The 19,596-nt window shown below is 47.7% G+C and overlaps 1 protein-coding gene across 5 annotated transcripts in view; it reads left to right on the forward strand.

Moving 5' to 3' along the window:
• The window catches only part of TRAF5 (TNF receptor associated factor 5), a 42,139-nt gene that overhangs the window by 818 nt on the left and 21,725 nt on the right, over positions 1-19,596 (forward strand). The window contains exon 1 of one of the 5 annotated variants that reach the window (XM_010340970.3): positions 57-12,934. The exons of the other annotated variants lie outside the window; for them this stretch is intronic. The gene's annotated coding sequence lies outside the window, so the exon portion shown is untranslated. Of the gene's footprint in view, positions 1-56; positions 12,935-19,596 lie in introns of those variants that run through there. 5 annotated transcript variants of the gene reach the window in all.

Genomic DNA, 19,596 nt, shown 5'->3' on the forward strand with positions numbered 1-19,596 from the left:
CAGAGACTGGGGATCCCGAGCTGGGGAGGTGGTCCAGAGGGCGGCGGAGGACCGGAGGGGCCAGGTTCCGTTGGGGTGCGCTGGCGGGGAGGACCTTCAGGCACGCCCCGCACACCCGCACTCAAACCAGGCCCTGGCCCCGTCCCGCACCCGGAGGCACCCCTCCACCGTTGCTGGGCTTTCCAAGCAAAGCAACTCCAGAATGAGAAACTTCAGGATTGCAAGGAATGGAAGCCTCCACCAGCTGTTCGTTTGCGCGTCTTCCTTTAGAAAGCAGCTAACCCCTTCCCCCAGAAGGCGAGCACTGAGGAGCCTTGACGCAAACCAAAGCTCCGAGAGTTGGAAGGAGTTGCCCAGAGGCACCCAGAGAATTCGCAGATTCAGAGTTCTCCGTACCAGATTATCTCCACCATGTTCCTGTTCTGCAGGATCTTGGTGGTTCTGAATTTTTGGTGATAATCGGGGCCACACTCTGGCTGTGGGTTCCACTGGGCCACTCCGGCCGGCCGACTTTCTCTGCTCGTTCTGCCTCCTTCTGCTGAGTTTCCATATTTGGCTATTTCAGATTTGCTTTCATGAGAACTCAGTTATCTCGCTGTAGCAGGCAGAGCTGCCCTAGGCGAGCATTGAGGTTGGTGTAACAGGCGAGGCTCCCTGCTGGGGCTGCCCCTCCACCCTCTACAGCCCTGGGCTTTGACCCACCTCCGGTGAGGATAGGCATCTGGTGACCAGTTTAATTCTGTAAATATTTACTGGGCAGGTGCTGTGTGAGAACTGGGCTGGAGCCAATTGAATATGACTTTCTTCCAGAGATATTTGCATTTTAAAAGGGTCTGAAAGACCTGAGATGCAAAGAAATTAGCTGAAGCATTTCTGGGAATAGAACAGTTCTGGGTGTGTGCGAGATAATTTTAGGCAGCAAAAGGCTGGGCTAGGACCTCTCAAATCCCAGTGCAGCTGCTCTGCCTTTTATACTCACAAAGCTGAAAACAGGGGTGTTAATGTAATTGATGGTTTGGGTGGAAACACTTCCATTCCTAACTCTAATTTGAACTAGAGAGACAGAAATTGCTGCAGGAACGATGGATGTAACATGGAAGTGGAAAACGCCTAGCTCCTGTAAACGTTTTTTATTTTGTTACAGTTACTGTTTTTGTTGTAACTCTATGGAATGGATCAACTCTCAGATCCCTGGGTCCTGGATAGAGGCAGGAGGGTGTCTGCACCTTCATCTGGAGCAGGGGAAGTGATGGCGAAGGTGACTCCTCCCACCCACTGCCTCTGAGCTGAGGCCTGTTGCCATAGGTAGAAAGGTGGTGTTTTTCTCCGTCAGCAGGCATCACCTGAGTCCCCGGTCAACTCGGGTAATAGGGTGATGGAAAGAATGTGGAAAAGAGCTGCGGTCCACTGAACATCCTAACTACAGATAGCGACTGGGATGTTTCAGTGGGGATGATTTGCACAGCGGGGAAGCTAGATGCCTCCGAGTCAGTCCTGTTAGGCTAGCAATGGGAAAGGCACCTCAGTATTTAGACAAACCTTCTGTGATTAGCTCAACTTTACTGCTGAGGACCTTGAAGGAAAAAGAATTCTTTGTTTGTAAAGCTCATTCCTTTCCAAAGCATTTTCTCATTGTTCTCATCGTTTTGTTCTCATTTTGTCCCCCATGACACCCTCGCGAGTCCGAGCAGGCTTATTCTCTACATCTCCCAGATTGTGAGGGTGAAGCACTCATCAGGATAGCCCCTGAGCTCCGCTGCTGGACCAGGCCCGGAGCGTGGAGGTGTCTGGTTCCCTTGCTCCAGGCCCCTCATCCTGGCTTTGCAGAGAGCCATATCTGCCCACCTCCTCCTCAGTCTGAGGGGTCAGCATGGGGACCCAGATTCTGATAATGCCTCTATGGTCTGTCCTCAGCAACGTGGAGCAAGTTCAGCTGGAGGCTCTGACCTAACTGCCACAGGAACAGGCGTTCACTCTGTTAGCTCTGCCCAGCCAGGCAAGCTTGGGGAAGACCCATGTCTGTGTTCATGTGTGTCTTGGAACCTGGCTTAGAGTAGCCCTAAACAGATGTTTGCTGAGTCGAATTGAATTCATTTGGGGTGCTGTCTCCCTTGGGCACTGAGCTGCCAGGGACAAGTGCTGGGTAGGCTTGGGAGAGACAGGTTGAGCTCCCAGCAGGACTTGCTTAGATCCAGAAATTAGAATAACACTGTACAGCTCACAAGTAGCCCATTTCATCTGATTAATTTCTGACTACCTCCTCAGGAGAAGGGAGAGGCATATGCCATTCCTTCCACTTTACCTGGTTGCAAGCTGAGGCTCAGAAGTGATTTGAAAGACCTGATAGCACGTAGGTATGAGGTAGGACCCAATCCCAAGTCTTCTTTCTCCAATCCCTATGCTTTTCCCATGGTATCTTAACTAAAGGAAGCCAGGATTCTGGGCAGGAGGAGGATGAGAGAACCAGCAAGACATTCATCAAAAGCTGCCTGACATCTTTGTCACTGATCAGGGGTCAGTGGCTGACTCAATCTCTGTAAAGCTTTTTTTCTGCCCAGGTTGCGACTTTTTCTGGGGTTCTCAATAGGAGTTCTAGCTCCAGCAAAGGTGTAGCAGGTGAGTATCTGTGTGTGTTGGGCAGCGGGGAGCACCCTGCAGGGCAGAGGCAGTCCTCAGAGCTGCAGGCCCCTGCTGCTGCCGCCGCCACCCAGGAGTGGGCCAGCATGAATTTGTTGCCTTGCTTAGAGGAGAACTTTGTTTGAAGGATCTCACAGCAGCCTTGACCCATATGGCCTCCAGCAAGTCCTAGCTTGTGAAAAAGTGGCATTGAAGACCAGACAGGATATAAAAGTGAAAATACTCATTAGTCCAGACAGAGGAGTTCAGTCTGTTCACAGTGACAGTGATGAGCATGTTTTGCATATTGGTACCTGGAGGCAGGCGGTGGTGCATGCTTGGATTGTGCTGTAGCAAAAGCAGTTTACATGCAAATGGTCTGTACCCTGTGCTGGAACCATGTGATGTGTAGGTCTTGGAGACCCAGTATTAAGTGACAAAGCCCAGTAAGTGCCCTTCCAGGATACGTGTGTGGAGTGAGAGCTGCCATCTTTCTTACTTTCAGCAGAGCCCCATGTCTCATTTCTTGACACCACAGGCTCCATCAACTTCCCTCCTTACCAATTCAGAACATTCCTGAAATTTTTCCATGGCTTCTTTTTTCTCTCTCAAGGAGGAAGTGCTCTCCTCCAGATCAAGGTGAGAGCACCTTCTCCACCTACACTGGCAAGTTAGCTCTCTCCTCCTCCCTCTGAGGCAGGTTCCCTCCATCCCTCCCTCCCAAAGACTCCTTCCCTCACCCGCAAGCTGAGTTTTCTGTTAATAAGAAAACTCCATGTTTCGTCAGTTCCTCTTCTCTTTCTTTCACTGACAAGCTTCTGGAGTGCCCAGCTCTTGCCCTTGCTCCTCACTTGGCACCGTGCACCCGCTGTGCTGCTCTGATTGTCCAGTGTCGGTCTCCAGGACCTGGTACTCCTCAGCCGCCAGCCCACAGCAGCCCACGCTGCAGCTATTGCTTATCTCCTTGGAGGCTGCCACCCTGTCCCCACCAGCGTTCCCTTCCTTGACCTCCAGCTTCTTGTCCTCCTCTGTCCTGCAAGTGCAGGTGGGGCCGAGGCTGGGCCCTCGGCTGGATTTCGATTCCCTGTGCTTCTCTCCTTAGAGCCCTTTTCCATTCCCAAGACTTAAACCAACACTCTTAAGAAAAGGCTAGTCAAATTTCCATCCCTCACCCAGTTCTTTTCTTGGCTACTCTGATTTGCAGTATTCAGAATCTTCACCATGATGTTTCAGGAGAACCTCAGACATTCGTCCCAGGCTGCCTCTTTCTCTGTGTTCTGTTGCAGAGATTGCTGCTGTTCCTCAGTCACCTTTATCCTGTCCCCCTCAGCCAGTCCTGATCTACTGTCTATTCCCAGTTCAGGGCCACAGGGACCCTTTCCTGGGCAACCTTAATTATCCATTGACTCATTTTCCTGCCCCAGGTCCATCTGTATTCAGTTTGCCTTTCCACGTGGCTGCAGAGGAGCCTCCCAAATACATAGCCTAGTCTATACCTGCTACTTTCCCTAATGGTGTGGTGGAAACTGTGGACTTCAGAATCTGGTGGGCCTGGGTTCAAATCTGGATTTATTATTTGCTGATTGTAGTTGTATAATCTGGGCAAGTTGCCCAACTTTCATAGTGTCTGTGTTCCCACTGGTAAATGGAAATAGTAATATCTGCCACTTGGGGTTGCTAGAAAGATTAAATGGTCAATATATACACAAATCCTGGAGTCTGGCAGATATTCAGTAAAATTGGTTTTCTCCTTCTATGTGGTTAATAGCCACAGAGCATTGTGGGGTTTCTGGGGAGCTGGAAAATCCATGCCTAGCCTAAAGGCATTCACATTTAAATTAAAAACCAGCAGAAGAACTGTTGTATGTTAGAGTAGACCATCATTTAAACTAGCCTATTGCTGCCACTTTACAATCTCTGGACCAGGTAGGCCTCAGGGGCCAGGGTAAGGAAGCTGGGCTGGGACAGGGTATGGTGGAGATAAGCTGGGATGAGTCCTTGGCAGGCAGGGAGAGTAGGCAGCCTCAGAGGCTGGGGCCCCATGGTCCAGGTTTCAATGGCAGGATTCTGGTTTTCAGGACCTGTGGGCAGAGCAAGCGGCAGCTTTGGAGGAAGAATAGTGCTTGGCAGAGAACCAACACAGGAAGAAATAAAACAGATTTGGGAAACAAAAATAGAGGTCACCAGGAGCAGACCAGTTACTTTAGTGGGATCCAATGTGAAGGTACAGCAGGATGAGGTTGACTTGATGCAAAGCCACCACCCAGAGCCCTTTCTGTTCTCCCATACTAAGGTGGATGGCTTAGAACAGCCAGGCTGTGTTCTGAGGCTTCCGTTAGGGAGGTCCTTGGCCCTGGAAGATAGAGGCAGGTGGGTGGAGCTAAGCTAAGCAGCAACAATGCTGTAATTCCAGCACTTCAGGAGGCCGAGGTGGGTAGATCACAAGGTCAGGAGATTGAGACCATCCTGGCTAACATGGTAAAACCCTGTCTCTACTAAAAATATAAAAATTAGCTGGGTGTGGTGGCACACACTTGTAGTCCTAGCTACTTGGGAGGCTGAGGCAGGAGAATTGCTTGAACCTGGGAGGCAGAGGTTGCAGTGAGCCGAGATCACACCACTGCACCGTAGCCTGGGTGACAGAGTGAGACTCTGTCTCAACTCCCCAGCCACCAAAAAACCCAAAACCAAACAAAACAAAACACATTGTTTACCCAGTTTAAACACAGTGAGCCACTCTTAGCAGTTAAGGTGGTGGGAGCCTTTCTGAAATCCATGTTCCAGACACCAGCCAGGTGCCATCCTTGTGAGTAGAACTTTAAGATAGCAGTCTCAGGCTTGCTGTGTTAACTTGTTTCTGCCAGCTTTTCTTCATAATCTCACCTGTTCTGCCCTCTCAGTGCCTAACTGTAGTTATGTTATAGAGAAAATTGCCCTAGACAAAGAACCAGAAGACCTAGGTTTCAGCCCAGCATGGCCTCCTACTGCTGTGTGGCCCTTTGAACCCTTCAAACTCCATTTTCCTCATTGGGAAAAGAGGAATTGTAATTCTTTCTTGTAGGTCTCAATGGTGGCTGAAGACCAAAGGAGATGATGTAGTTGGTCATTCCATCCATCCCTAAAGTCAAGCACCTCCTTTATGTAAGGAAGTGAGTGAGCTGTGGGGAGTAAGTCGTGAGTGTGATGTGGTGGCTTTGATGGTAGACAAGCCTGAACCCCTACCCAGCAGTTGCCAGCTGTGGCACCTCAAACACATTGTGTCACCCCCCGAGCTTTGGGTTCCCGATCTGTAAAATATGAAGATGAATGATACAGTGAGTACCTGTAAACACGAGGCTGCTGTGTGGATTAAGTGGAACAGCCCATGTACAGTTCCTCTGGTATCTAGCGCATTATGGGCACCCAAGTGGCAGCTATTAATTGACTCAGATATTTGAGTGCTTGCTCTGCATCAGCACCTTGAAAAAGGGAAGCCACAATCCCACTGCTTTCTCCGTGCTGAGGAATTACATAAGCAATTAATTACATTCCCAGCAAGTCCTGTTAAAGAGCAGTACAGGTGGTTAAAGGGCATGTCATGAGGGAGGGGGACCCTAACTTGACGGAGGAGGCACACAGAGGCTTAGCTGCATTCGTGAGGCTTCATCTGGGCGTGGATGAGTTTAGCTCAGCAAGAAGTGGGGAGAGAGGAAAAGATGTTTCTGGTGGAGACAACAGCTTGAGGAAAGGGAGACTCAGCCTTAGAGTGAAGACTGTAAGCGGGGAAGGTTCTCTGTTCATATGAGGAGTGGCAAAAGGACCAGGAATCCAGGAGAGGTGGAGGGCAGGTGAGGAGACTGGCCTAATTCAGAGGTCACCTCTGCTGCCACCCTGGCAGGGAAGGGGCAGAGCAGGGGCCCCATGCAGGGAGATTCGCAGTGTGGCAGCAGGAAGTAGAGGTGGTCTGGTCTGATGATTTCTGTTTTTTTGCTGTGCAGTGGGACGTAGTTTCCTGGTGAGACTGGAGGGAGTAGTCAAGGTTTGCGGAGGAGAGAAAGGTTTAAAATCAACATTGGACAGAGTGAGCTGCGAGGGAAAGACTGGCTTTGTGCTGTGTTATTGTGTTGGCATGATGAAGTCTCTGGTAAAGGACTCTGGCAAATGGGATTTGAGATCTCTGGCACCTTGTACAATGCCTGGCACCTAAGCAAAGGCCCCATAAATGTTGGTTGCACTGGATGGTTGACTGGTCTACCTTTATACATTTTTCTCGGCATTTCCCCTCTTTCCCAGGTGCCTGCTTCCCTTGGGCTAAAGCTTCCCACTTGCCACCTCCCCAGAGGCTAGCTCACATTACAGTAACAGAGGGAAGCACTGCTCAGGCTTTACTCTTCCAGCCTCAGGTGGCTACACTGTCCCCCCGCCCCTTACAGTGACTCTCCAACTCCCACCCCAGGTTTTCCATCATGAGCCACCCTTGCCCTCTCCAGCTGGGACTGATAGAATTTCAGGACTTACAAAGAGGTGAAATGAAAAGGTTTAGGCAGTGAGAACCATGCTTAGCAGAAGAGAGGCTATTTTGCTTTCTGGAGAATAGCTGTTACAGTCGTTCTGTAAGTATTTACTAAACACCTATCATGTGTACTGTTTTTTGTTTTGTTTTTGAGACAGAGTCCTGCTGTGTCGTCCAGGCTGGAGTGCAGTGGTGTGATCTCGTCTCACTGTAACCTCCGCTTCCCTGGTTCAAGTGATTCTTGTGCCTCAGCTTCCCAAGTAGCTGGGATTACAGGCCTGTGCCACCACGCCTGGCTAATTTTCGTATTTTTAGTAGGGACGGGGTTTCACCATGTTGGCCAGGCTGGTCTCAAACTCCAGACCTCAAGTGATCTGCCGGCCTTGGCCTCCCAAAGTGCTGGGATTACAGGCATGAGCCACTACTCCCAGCCATGTGCACTGTCTTATGTATTGAGACCTCAGTACCCAAAGAAACAATCCTTGCTGTGATGGAGCTTATACTCTATTCTGATAGGAGAAGACAGAGAGTAAAGACATGAGCAAGTAATATGTTAGGCAGTAGTAAGTGCACTGGAGAAAAATGCAACAGAAGATGGGTCGGCCAGGGATGTTGTGTTTTCTGTGTAGGGTGGTCAGCAAAGACCTCCCATGTGAGGTAACATTTGAACAGATTCCTAAAGTGAAGGAACAAGCCCTTCAGAAATCAGGATGAAGAGTATTCCAGGGAGAGGAAAGCAAGCAGAAGTCTCTTCTGTTGTTCAAGAAGAAGCAAGGTGTTGCCAGAATGAGTGGACAAGCGGGAGGGCACTAGGAAGTGAGCACAGAGAATAGAGGGGCAGAGAAATGGAGGGCCCTGACCTCCAAGGACACTGGCTTCTACCCTGAGTGCAATGGGGCCATTGGAGCTGAGGAGCAGCAGAGATAGCTTCTGTTTTTAAAAGGATCACTCTGGCTGCTGGGTTGTGAGTGGGCTGTAAAGGAGCAAGGCAGAGCAAGAGACCAGCTAGGAGCCTGATGCTAGAACCACTGGGGAGATGGTGGCAGCTTAGGCCAGGGCGGTTATGCTGACAGGGGCGAGGAGGAGATGGGGGATATGTTGGGAAGGAAGAACTTACGGGATTTGGTGTTGTGAGATGGAGAGTAAGAGAGGCGCCAAGGATCACTCCAAAATTTTTGGTCCACGTGACACTGTGTGTGATTGGTGACATTTCACTGAGATGGAGGAAGGCTATGGGAGGAGCAGGTAGGTGGGGATTGGATGTGTTACGTTTGTGATGCCTGTTAAACGTGGTGGCATGGACTGAACAGTAGAGCACGTCTGGGGCTCAGGGGAGAGGTCCATATTACAGACAGAAATCAGGGCATCGTTAGCCATAAATGATAAGGCCAGGAGCTGGGACATGCTTACCCAGAGATGGGTACAGATAGAAGAGAGCAGGTCCAGCACCAGCCCGGGGCTCCAAGAGATAGGAGAAGGTGACCTAGAAGCTGCCATGATGACCTGACTGGTGCTCCTCACACTGTCATGAGCTGGAGAATCTAGCCTGGGAAATTGCTAGAAAATCAGATTCTAGTTGCTACTGAGAGATCATGATACTGAAGTGTATTAATCAAGGAAGGCTAAACCATTCTAACAAATGGGTCCCCCAAACAGAGGTCTTTTCCTCTGGGGTAAGGTGTCCAAGCCGGCATTTTCATCATGCTCCAGAGCAGATTCTTAGCAGGGCTTCTGCGGCCTGACTGCTCAGAGAGCTGCTGCTATAGTTTTGTTCATATGCATGATCCCTACCTTGACTGAAAACTTCTTGGGACAGGAGCTGTCTGGTAACCCACTCGACCCCACTCCCATAATAGAATAAGGCACAGGCCTCTGCATGTGACCGGCACTGAATAAAGCTGGTTAGGAGGACAGGGTGGACGTGCATGGTGGCTAAGTGCTTATTTATGTGCCAGGAACTGTGTGATAATAATTTATGTGGATTAACCCATTTAATCTTAACTCCAAGCCTTTGTAGCAGGTACTATTATTGTCCCCCACCGCCCCCACCTTTTTTTGAGACAGAATCTCACTCTGTTCCCCAGGCTGCAGTGCAGTGGTGCAATCTCGGCTCACTGCAACCTCCACCTCCTGAGTTCAAGTGATTCTCCTGACTCAGCCTCCCAAATAGCTGTGATTACAGGTGTGTGCCACCATGCCTAGGTAATTTTTGTATATTTAGGAGAAATGGGGTTTTACCATGTTGCTGGTCTTGAACTCCTGAGCTCAGACAATCTGCCTGCCTTGGCCTCTCATATTGTCCCGTTTTCTAGATGAGGAAGGGATGACACAGGTAAGTGAATGGCAGAAGGGGTTGAACCCCGGCAGTCTGGCTCCAGAGCTGTTCTCTAACCAGTAAGCTGTACTGCCTGCCATCAAGCCCTCCTGGTTGGTGTTGGCTGGGATGTGGTGCATTTTCTGCCAGCTGTGAGGAGCATTGGCTTTGGAGTCGGAAAGTCTGTATTCAAATCTCTGTGCCTATGCACTAGCTGTGTGATTTGGGGAAAGTTGTTTAACAGCTTGAGGCCTTGTACTCTTCATTGGGAATATGATGATGGTAACAGTATTGCCACAGGGTTAGCGTGGAACTGTGTATGATACTGTATGTAAAGTGCAGGCTGGAAATTGCTAGTACATGTCAGGTTTTATTATTATCATTATTATTATTATTATCTTGAAAAAACAAACTGTGGATCCCCTAGGACTGAGGGAATGTGTTCTCTTTCTGGGTCCACAGCGGGGCATAGTTTTAAGGGCAAGAACTTCCCAGCTCCATGCCTCCCTCCCATCTCTCTCCATCCGGGAGATTTAACGGTTTATGTTTGAATTTCACGGGTGCAGGAAGAAATTAAGAGTCAGTCACTCCAGAAGTTCTAAGCAACTCCTTTCATTGGCCAGGAGCCTTAGAGAAGGTGGGGGTTCCTCCCAGGTTAAAAGTCCCCTTCTTTCACACCCCTTCGGACTCCATGTTTGGGACCCCTTCCACGAATACTCCCTTCGTGGAAGCCGTCTTTCTCTCTCCTGGATTTCCCATCTGGGGTCCCCTTCCACACTCTCCCATGGAAGCCTGTGTTCCCCTCCTAAACTCCATCTCTCTATTCCCTTCCACTCAGGGTGGAAGCTGCTTTCCTCTCCTGGATTCCATCTTTCTGGATTCTCTCACTCAGTGTGAGAGTTAGCTGTTTCTTTCTCTTTCCTTCTCCTGTTTCTCTCTCTTTAAATGAATCACTTTCTACAAACACTTTTTTTTTTTTTTTTTTGAGACGGAGTTTCACTCTTGTTACCCAGGCTGGAGTGCAATGGCGCGATCTCAGCTCACTGCAACCTCCGCCTCCTGGGTTCAAGCAATTCTCCTGCCTCAGCCTCCTTAGAAGCTGGGATCACAGGCACACGCCACCATGCCCAGCTAATTTTTTTCATATTTTTAGTAGAGACAGGGTTTCACCATGTTGACCAGGATGATCTCGATCTCTTGGCCTCGTGATCCACCTGCCTCAGCCTCCCAAAGTGCTGGGATTACAGACTTGAGCCACCGCGCCCAGCTACAAACACTTTTAAGTCCGGCATTTACCGCGCACTGCACTGTGGTCCCCTCTCTCATTCTTGAGAGGGCAGGAGACCAAAAACCTGGAGAAACATCCTCTCAGGAGCTGAGGGCACCCTGAACCCCAATATTACAGGACTAGCCAGAAGAGCTGCCAGAGGCCTGTGGATCAAAGCAAACCCAACAGGCCCTGCTTCAATCAGAACAGGTATTCTATATACTCTTTTATTTATTGATGTTTCTGCATGAAGTTCACTTTGGTAGGTTTCACTGTGAAACAGTACAACTCTTGGCTTCCTGATCCATTAAGTCCTTCCAGAGCTGACTGGCTCAGTTGTTCAGGGAAGGGCAGGGGTATTCCACTTCCCCAATTCTACCTACTTTTCTTGGATCTCCTCTCTGGGCTCCCCATCTGCTCTCCCTCTTCTGTTGCCCTGATCAGGCCATGAGTCCCGACAGCCTGAAGGCTGCATTTTTCAAGCCAGACTCTAGGATGCCTGTCTGTGTGTGATCCAGGCACCTGGGGTGTGCCTGGAGTAGCCGATCCCAGGAAGCCTCTCTCCATGGACTGGGCCAGAGCTGGCCTTGCTGCCAGGTGGGAGGGGATTGCCCTGTGTGCCTCTCACAACACATGCCCCAGCCACAGCCCTCCCGGCTCTGGGCAGTAGGCAGCCGGCAGTGTGTCACACATCTGTCGTCAGCCTTGGAGATATAACTTTACACAAAGGCAGCTGTGGATGAGCATTTGTGGGAAAGTGGGGCACCGCTAGAATGATGCTGACCTTTGGTAGCTAAAAGTCACCGCGAGGGTGAGCCACGGTTTCTAAATACTCACTGGCATTTCTGTTCTGTAGCCCATCCAGGGTGGTGTCAGGTTTCTCCCCTTTCCTCAAGAGTACCCTTACGCCATGGAGGGTGGGGCTGGGCAAAGTCCAGGCTCACTCTTCACTTGAAAATGCTTCTAAATTCCAAGCTCAATCTAAACTGTTTGTTGGCTGTGCAGCCAAGCTCGAGGGGCCACTGGAGGCTCATTCACAAGTGTTTGTGCTCCTTGTACTTGTCTTTGTTTCCTTTGTTTTTGTGTTTTGAGATGGAGTCTTGCTCTGTCACCCAGGCTGGAGTACAAAGGTGTGATCTGAGCTCACTCTAGCTTCTACCTCCCGGGTTCAAGTGATTCTCCTGCCTCAGCCTCCTGAGTAGCTGGGACTACAGGCGCATGCCACTGCACTTGGCTAATTTCTGTATTTTTAGTAGAGATGGGGTTTTGCCATGTTGGCCAGGTCTTGAACTCCTGACCTCCAGTGATCTGCCCACCTTGGCCTCCTAAAGTGCTGGGATTACAGCTGTGAGCCAGTGCGCCTGGCCTCTTTGTACCTGTCTTTATGAGCAAGGAGGATGGTCAGGAAGGGGGCAGGGGGAGAGAAGTGTGAGTCTGAGATGACAGCCCCTTCACTCCATGCAGTGGGCACACCCACCTGCATTTGGGAATGCAGTTGAGGTGGCAGTAGGCAGCCTTTCCAATGAGGAGAAGTTCTTGAGCTGAGTCAAGAACAAAGGGCAGAAGGCTGACCCAGCCTTGGGAAATCCTGCTGGAGTGGGATGCTAACAAGGAGCCTCTGAGAGGTGTGGTTCAGAGCTGGGAGTAGAACCAACAAATAGAGAACCCTAGGGCCAAGGGATCAGGGAGTTTCAAGAAGGAAGTGCCAAATGTCACATAAAGGGCAGGAGGCCAGTGATTTAAGAGAGACTAGTCAGCAAATGTGATGACGTGATTACAGTTTAGATCATCGAACTAACATAATATGCTTTCCCAGACTACAAATGGCCTTATATACCACATCTCCAGATGATTTGGGCCTGCTAACTTATTCCAGGTAGAGTACAGATGAGCTTGGGAAGGCCAGGAAGGCTTCAGAGAGGTGCTGATGAGATCTGATAAAGGACACAGGTCTGTGGGTGCCACCTGGAAGGTGTGTTTCCATTGGGCACTGCTCCGGAGCTGGGAATGGGAAGGAGAGGCATGGGGGAGAAAGAGGTTGATGGGGCATTGCAGGGCTGAGGATGGAGAATGGGCTGGAGCTGCAGGGAGTGGATCTCTGTTTATGGTACTTGCTACTGGGATATTGTAACTGATCATTTTTGTGCCTTATTTCTTCTGTCCTTGGAGGGCCTCAAGGGCAGATGCAATGTCACAGCCTCTGCATTCTCAGGACCTAACCCAGGATCATTGCAGGGGTGTGCAGGTGAGTGGGATGTGGGGGTGTCCTGCCCAAGCTTTCATAAATGGTGAGTGGCAGAGCAGAGATAGAGGTCTCTGGTCCTGTGCCCTTTTCACTCTGGGATTTCATCTGTAGTAAGCAGTAATACCCCAAGAATCAGAATTTGAAAATCCTGGAGACAAAGTTCATGGACTTATTTCTTATGCATTATGATATAATATATAAAAAACATTCCCCAGTTTTTCAAATCTTCATTAATTCAAACCGGATGTTGTAGGGGCGAGTATGGAGGTGGTATGGACAGACAGACCAGGATCTACCTTTCTTTGTTAAACCTTTCTTAAACTCTGCAAAATATATGTCCTTTTTGTTGTAACTGAAGGCTAAGCTCACGCTGCTTCAGAATGTGAGAATGTTTATTTTATGTTCCTCATAAATGAATCAATAGAGATATGTAAGGAATTTAAATGGTGACATCCACAGCTTTCCTCTGGAATTCCTAAAAAATTCTCATGGAAAAGATGCATCAATTTATAAAACAAGAAGATGCCATTTCAAACGAACTCAGCAAGTGTTCTTAGGGAATAGATGGGATATGATTTTCTCTTGTCTCTTTTGGCTCGAGTTAACAACTCTTCAGTAGGATACCACACTGTACATCCCATTGATGGCAGCAATAAGAATGCCCTTGACTGCAGAAAGGTGGTATATAAGCTCTATATTTAGCAGTTTTGATTTTTTTCCCCGATTTGCAAGAACTGAACTTCTTTACTGTTCCTGTTACGTAAGCTATTATACACAAAGAGGAACGATTTTAATAAAATGGAGTGCTTACTCATTTTGACTAAATAGCTGTCTGGGAAAGACAGAGTGCCAGCTGAAAGTACCAAGTTAATTAGATACATGTGTTTGTTAGTAAAAAAGCATCAGCCTTTCTAGTCCTGCTGTTGGACTTTCTCATGTCAGTGAACACAGTGGGTCCAGGCTTGAGAAAGTTTCAGAAGAAGACAGACCCTGGAGGCATCACAGCTCTGTTTATGTACCAGAACCTCACCCAGAAAGACACCTCAAGTCCACATCTCATAACCGAACATAAATGCTTATTTTTTTTTACAATGTGTAGTGAGATTAAAAACTCAATTTCATAAAAACAAATACTGGACAATAACTGATTAGAGAGTAAACAAGGTCAGTGAAGGACTTAGGCCTGTTGAATAGGTCTGGGAAACACACACACGGATGGGGAGGAAGGATGGGGCATTCAGCCCTCTGCTGGCTGTTCAGCAGGAGCAAGGAGACTGAGAGTCTCGTGTGCTGGGCCTGCCAGGACAAAGCTGACAGGACACGGGCCCACACAGCAGCCGAGTAGAGCAGTGGTTTCCAAAATGTGCTGCAAGGGCCCCTGGGGTGCTGGAGCAGCCCTTACTAGGAAAGCACTTAATGGGCTCTTACTTAGATGAGTTCAGGTAAGAGCCAATCGTGTGCATCTCTTTCCCAACTCCAGTTCAGTGACCTCTTGCATTGTTACCTTCAGATTAGCCATAGTGGAAGTATTTAACTACAGAAATTGGCAAACGCTGCAAACTGGAGCTATCCCCCAGTTGAGCAGATTTATTTATTTATTTATTTATTTTTGAGACAGAGTATCACTCTATTGCCAGAATATCACTCTATTTTTTTGTTTTGGAGTGCAGTGGCGCAATCTCAGCTCACTGCAACCTCCGCTTCCCTTGATCAATGGTGATTCTCCTGCCTCAGCCTCCTGAGGAGCTGGGATTACAGGCGCACGCCACCACACCCAGCTAACTTTTGTATTTTTAGCAAGAGATGGGGTTTCATCATGTTGGCCAGGATGGTCTCTATCTCCTGACCTTGTGATCTCTATCTCTGACCTCGTGATCCACCCACCTTGGCCTCCCAAAGTGCTGGGATTACAAGCATGAGCCACCGCGCCCCGCCAATCAAGTAGATTATTAAACGTTTGCTAGCATAGCACTGCCTGTGGCTCCCTGACACACTTTCAAGGGATCTGCATGGTCAGAACTATTCTCATAATGGTACTGATATCATTTGCCATTTTTACTCTTCTTTTACAAATGCACAAGGGGTTTTCCTGAAGCTTAATGATGTGTGGTATGCAGCAGACTGGATATAGGAGCAGACGTGAGAATCCAGCTGTCTTCTATAAAGCAAGAACATGGAAGAGATGTGTAAACATGTAAAATGGTGGCACCCTTCGCACTCTGTTTTTTTTTTTTTTTTGAGACGGAGTTTCACTCTTGTTACCCAGGCTGGAGTGCAATGGCGCGATCTCGGCTCACCGCAACCTCCGCCTCCTGGGTTCAGGCAATTCTCCTGCCTCAGCCTCCTGAGTAGCTGGGATTACAGGCACGCGCCACCATGCCCAGCTAATCTCACTCATTTTTTTTTATTTTGGAAAACGGTTGTTTTTCATAAAAATATTATTTGTGTTAACATATAATTGGCTTATTATCTTGAAGTAAATACTTTCTTTAATTCCTCAGTTTGACTCTCAAGTATGGTAAATGTAAATAACTAAAACTCACATAAACAAAAACTCTTAGGGGTCCTCAATTTAAAAAAGACAAGATTTTATTTTAGAGCAGTTTTAGGTTCACAGCAAAATTGGGTGGAAGTCTGTTTATCAATTCTTTCTTTCATAGATTGTGCCTTTGGTGTTGTACCTAAAAGGTAATTGTCAAACTCAAGATCATTTAGATTTTATTGTATGTTATCTAGTAAGAGTTTTATAGCTTTGCATTTTATGTTTATGACTATGATCCATTCTGAGTTGATTTTTGTGAAGGGTGTCAGGTCTGCGTCTAACTTCATTTTCTGATGTGGATGTCCAGTTGTCCAAGCACCATTTGTTGAAAAGACTATCTTTTGAGCTGCCCCTGGGAGTAAAGAGAAAAAAAGAAAGAAAGAAAAGACTATCTTTGCATCATTGTTTTGCCTTTGCCCCTTTGCCAAGGGTCAGTTGACTATATTTATGTGGGTCTATTTCTGGGCTCTTTATTCTGTTCCATGGATCTATTTGTCTATTCTTCTGACAGTACTTTACTGTCTTAATTACCGTAGCTTTATAATAAATTTTGAAGTTGGGTAGTGTCCATCCTCCAGCTTCGTTCTTCAATATTGTGTTGCTGTGTTCAGTCCTTGGCTCCTCAAGTTTTAAGAGTGTTATCTTAGACCACGTGCTGTGGCTCATACCTGTAGTAATCCCATTACTTTGGGAGGCTAAGCTGAAAGGATTGTTTGTGGCCAGCAGTTCAAGACCAGCCTAGGCAACATAGTGAGACTCTGTCTCTGAAAAAAAAAAAAAAAAAAAAAAAAAAATTAGCCAGGTGTGGTGGTGTGCACCTGTAGTCCTAACTACAGGGGAGGTCTAGGTGGAAGGATCACTTGAGCCCAGGAGTTGGAGGCTACAGTGAGCCATGATTATACCACTGTACTCTAGCCTGGGGTACAGAGTGATACCTTGTCTGAAAAAAAAAAAAAAAAGAGTGTTATCTTAGTCTGTTTGTGCTGCCGTCACAAAATATCTCAGACTGGGTAATTTATAAAGAACAGACATGTATTTCTTACAGTTCAGGAGGCTGGGAAGTCTGCGATCAAGACAACAGCAGATGCAGCGTGTAGTGAGGGCTCCCTTTCTGTGTCCATGATGGCAGCATATTGCTGCGTCCTCCAGAGGAGATGAACACTGTCCTCACATGGGGAAAGATGGAAAGTCCAGAGAACCTAGCTAGTTCCTTTGAGCCCTTTTTAAGATCACTGGTCCCATCCATGGATACAGAGCCCTCATGATTTAATCACCTCCTAAAGCTTCCACCTCTTAATACTGTCACACTGGACCTTAGGTTTCAACATATGAATTTGGGGGGGACACATACATTCAAATCATAGGGGATCCTGAGACCAAAAAGTTGGAGAACTACTGTTGTAGCATAAGATGGACATACACACAGATGAGTGCCATAGATTCTTGTGTTAGGAAGAGTGTAGAGTGTAGTGGAGGGGAACGTGAACTGAGTTTTGTACATCTGCTGCCTCGTTCTGGGGACTGAAAGAGCCTGTTGCTTTAGGATACATCTCTGAGAGTCCAAATTTAGATACTGTGTGACAGACTTGGGCCTGGCCTCAGGAGAGAATCTCAGAAGGGCATAGAATATGACATCAGGGTACAGGATGTGAAGTGCCAACCTCCTCTGGGATGAGGGAACACTGGGCAGAGTAGGGCAATTTGAAAGTGGTTTCTTCCAGTTCTCTGAGAGAAAGGTGGGTCTTGGTTATTAGGGCTGTGCATGTAAATAAAATGTTTCGCCTCTTCATCTTCAGAATTAAAACTTTTGTTAAATCCCAAGAGTCAACCATGTTTCAGAAGGGAGCATTTATATCTTATATTGCTTACCTACTGCCCTTGAAGTTTTGCAGGAAACACTAGAGGAAAAAGGTGGAGCTTTGGTCTCAAACTCCAGGATTTTTTTTTTTTTTTTTTTTTTTTTTTGAGTTGGGATCTTACTCTGTCACCCAGGCTGGAGTGCAGTGTCATAATTAGGACTCACTGCAGCCTTCAGCTCCCAGGCTCAAGTGATCCCCCTGCCTCAACCTCCCTATTAGCTTGTGGAAAAGTCCTGTGGCAGAAGAGAGCGTAGTGTATTAGAAGAACTAAAAGAAAGCCTGTGTGGGCCGGGCGCGGTGGCTCAAGCCTGTAATCCCAGCACTTTGGGAGGCCGAGGCGGGTGGATCACAAGGTCGAGAGATCGAGACCATCCTGGTCAACATGGTGAAACCCCGTCTCTACTAAAAATACAAAAAATTAGCTGGGCATGGTGGCACGTGCCTGTAATCCCAGCTACTCAGGAGGCTGAGGCAGGAGAATTGCCTGAACCCAGGAGGCGGAGGTTGTAGTGAGCCGAGATCGCGCCATTGCACTCCAGCCTGGGTAACAAGAGCGAAACTCCGTCTCAAAAAAAAAAAAAAAAAGAAAGCGTGTGTGGCTGCAGTACAGAAAGCCAGGGAAGAGAGGTCCAGGATGCTGCTGGACTGGGGAGGAAACAGTCTTGAGCCTGCTTAGCATTGTGGGCTTTCCCTCAGATCCCTAGGAAAACACTGAAAGATGAAGGGAGATAACCTTACATTGTACTTGCATTTTAAAAGTCTCACCCTGGCTATAGTATGGAGAGTGGTTTGGAGAAGAAAGCAGCTAATGAATTTGTATTTAGTCCAGCTGAGAAATGACATGGCTTGGTACTTGTCTTAGCTTGGGCTGCTGCAAGAGAGCACATAGACTGGGTGGCTTACAAATAACAGATTCAGGCTGGGCGCGGTGGCTCAAGCCTGTAATCCCAGCACTTTGGGAGGCCAAGGCTGGCAGATCATGAGGTCAGGAGGTTGAGACCATCCTAGCCAACATGGTGAAACCCGTCTCTACTAAAACTACAAATATGAGCTGGGGGGGTGGCGGCGTGTATCTGTAGTCCCAGCTACTTGGGAGGCTGAGGCAGGAGAACCACTTGAACCTGAGAGGCAGAGGTTGCAGTGAGCTGAGATTGTGCCACTGCTCTCTAGTGTGGCAACAGAGCAAGACCTAGTATTTAAAAAAAAAAAAAAAAAGAAAGAAAGAAAGAAAGGGATACCCAAGACTGGGCAATTGACAAAAGGAAAAGGGTTAATGGACTTACAGTTCCATGTGGCTGTAGAAGCCTCACAATCATGGCAGAAGGCTGGGAGAAGTGAGTCACATCTTACATGGATGGCAGCAGGCAGAGAGAGAGAGAGAGAGAGAGAGAAAGAGAGAGAGAGAGAGCAAGCGAGCTTGTGCAGGGAAACTGCCCTATAAAGCCATCAGATCTCATTAGACTTATTTACTGTCACAAAAATAGCACAGGAAAGACCACAATTCAGTTGCCTGCCACTGGGTTCCTCCCACAACATGTGGGAATTCAAGAGGAGATTTGGGTGGGCACATAGACAAACCATGTGACTGTCTCTAAAAAAGAATTTTTTTTTTAATTGGCCAGGTGTGGTGGTGTGTGCCTATAGTGCCTGTAGTTCTAGCTACTGGGGAGGGATCGGTTGAACCCAAGAGTTGGAGATTACAGTGAGCCATGATCACAGCACCGGACTCCAACCTGGGCTGCAGAATGAGACCTTGTCTCTGAAAAAATGAAAAAGAAGTGTCAGTCTGTTTGTGCTGATGTAACAAAATACCTCAGACTGGGTAATTTATAAAGAACAGAAATTTATTTCTCATAGTTTTGGAGGCTGGGAATTCCAAGTTCAGATACCTGCATGTTCAGTGTCTGGTAAATGCTTGCTCTGTGCTTCCAAGATGATGAGAAATAAATTGCCTCTAAAAATTTTAACAAAACATATGTTTCCATTCTCCCATTGAGTGGAAGAAAAAATCCTAACAGTTGACTTATAATGTAATTAACACACCTGGCTATATTTTGTCCAAGCATGTGGCCAAACTGACAGGGTAATTTAGCACCCTGTAAAACGTTGATGGACAAAGAACTGAAGTCTCATAGAATCTTGCTAGAAGTCATCTGGTCCAGCCTCTAACTGGAGCACTCCAAAGACATTGTACCTTTGCCAGAGCACCTTCAGTGGTGGGAGGTTGTCACTGTTGTTACAAAGTCACAAAAGAATGACCA

Source organism: Saimiri boliviensis, chromosome 14 (genome assembly GCF_048565385.1).
Source record: "Saimiri boliviensis isolate mSaiBol1 chromosome 14, mSaiBol1.pri, whole genome shotgun sequence".
Taxonomy (NCBI): domain Eukaryota; kingdom Metazoa; phylum Chordata; class Mammalia; order Primates; family Cebidae; genus Saimiri; species Saimiri boliviensis.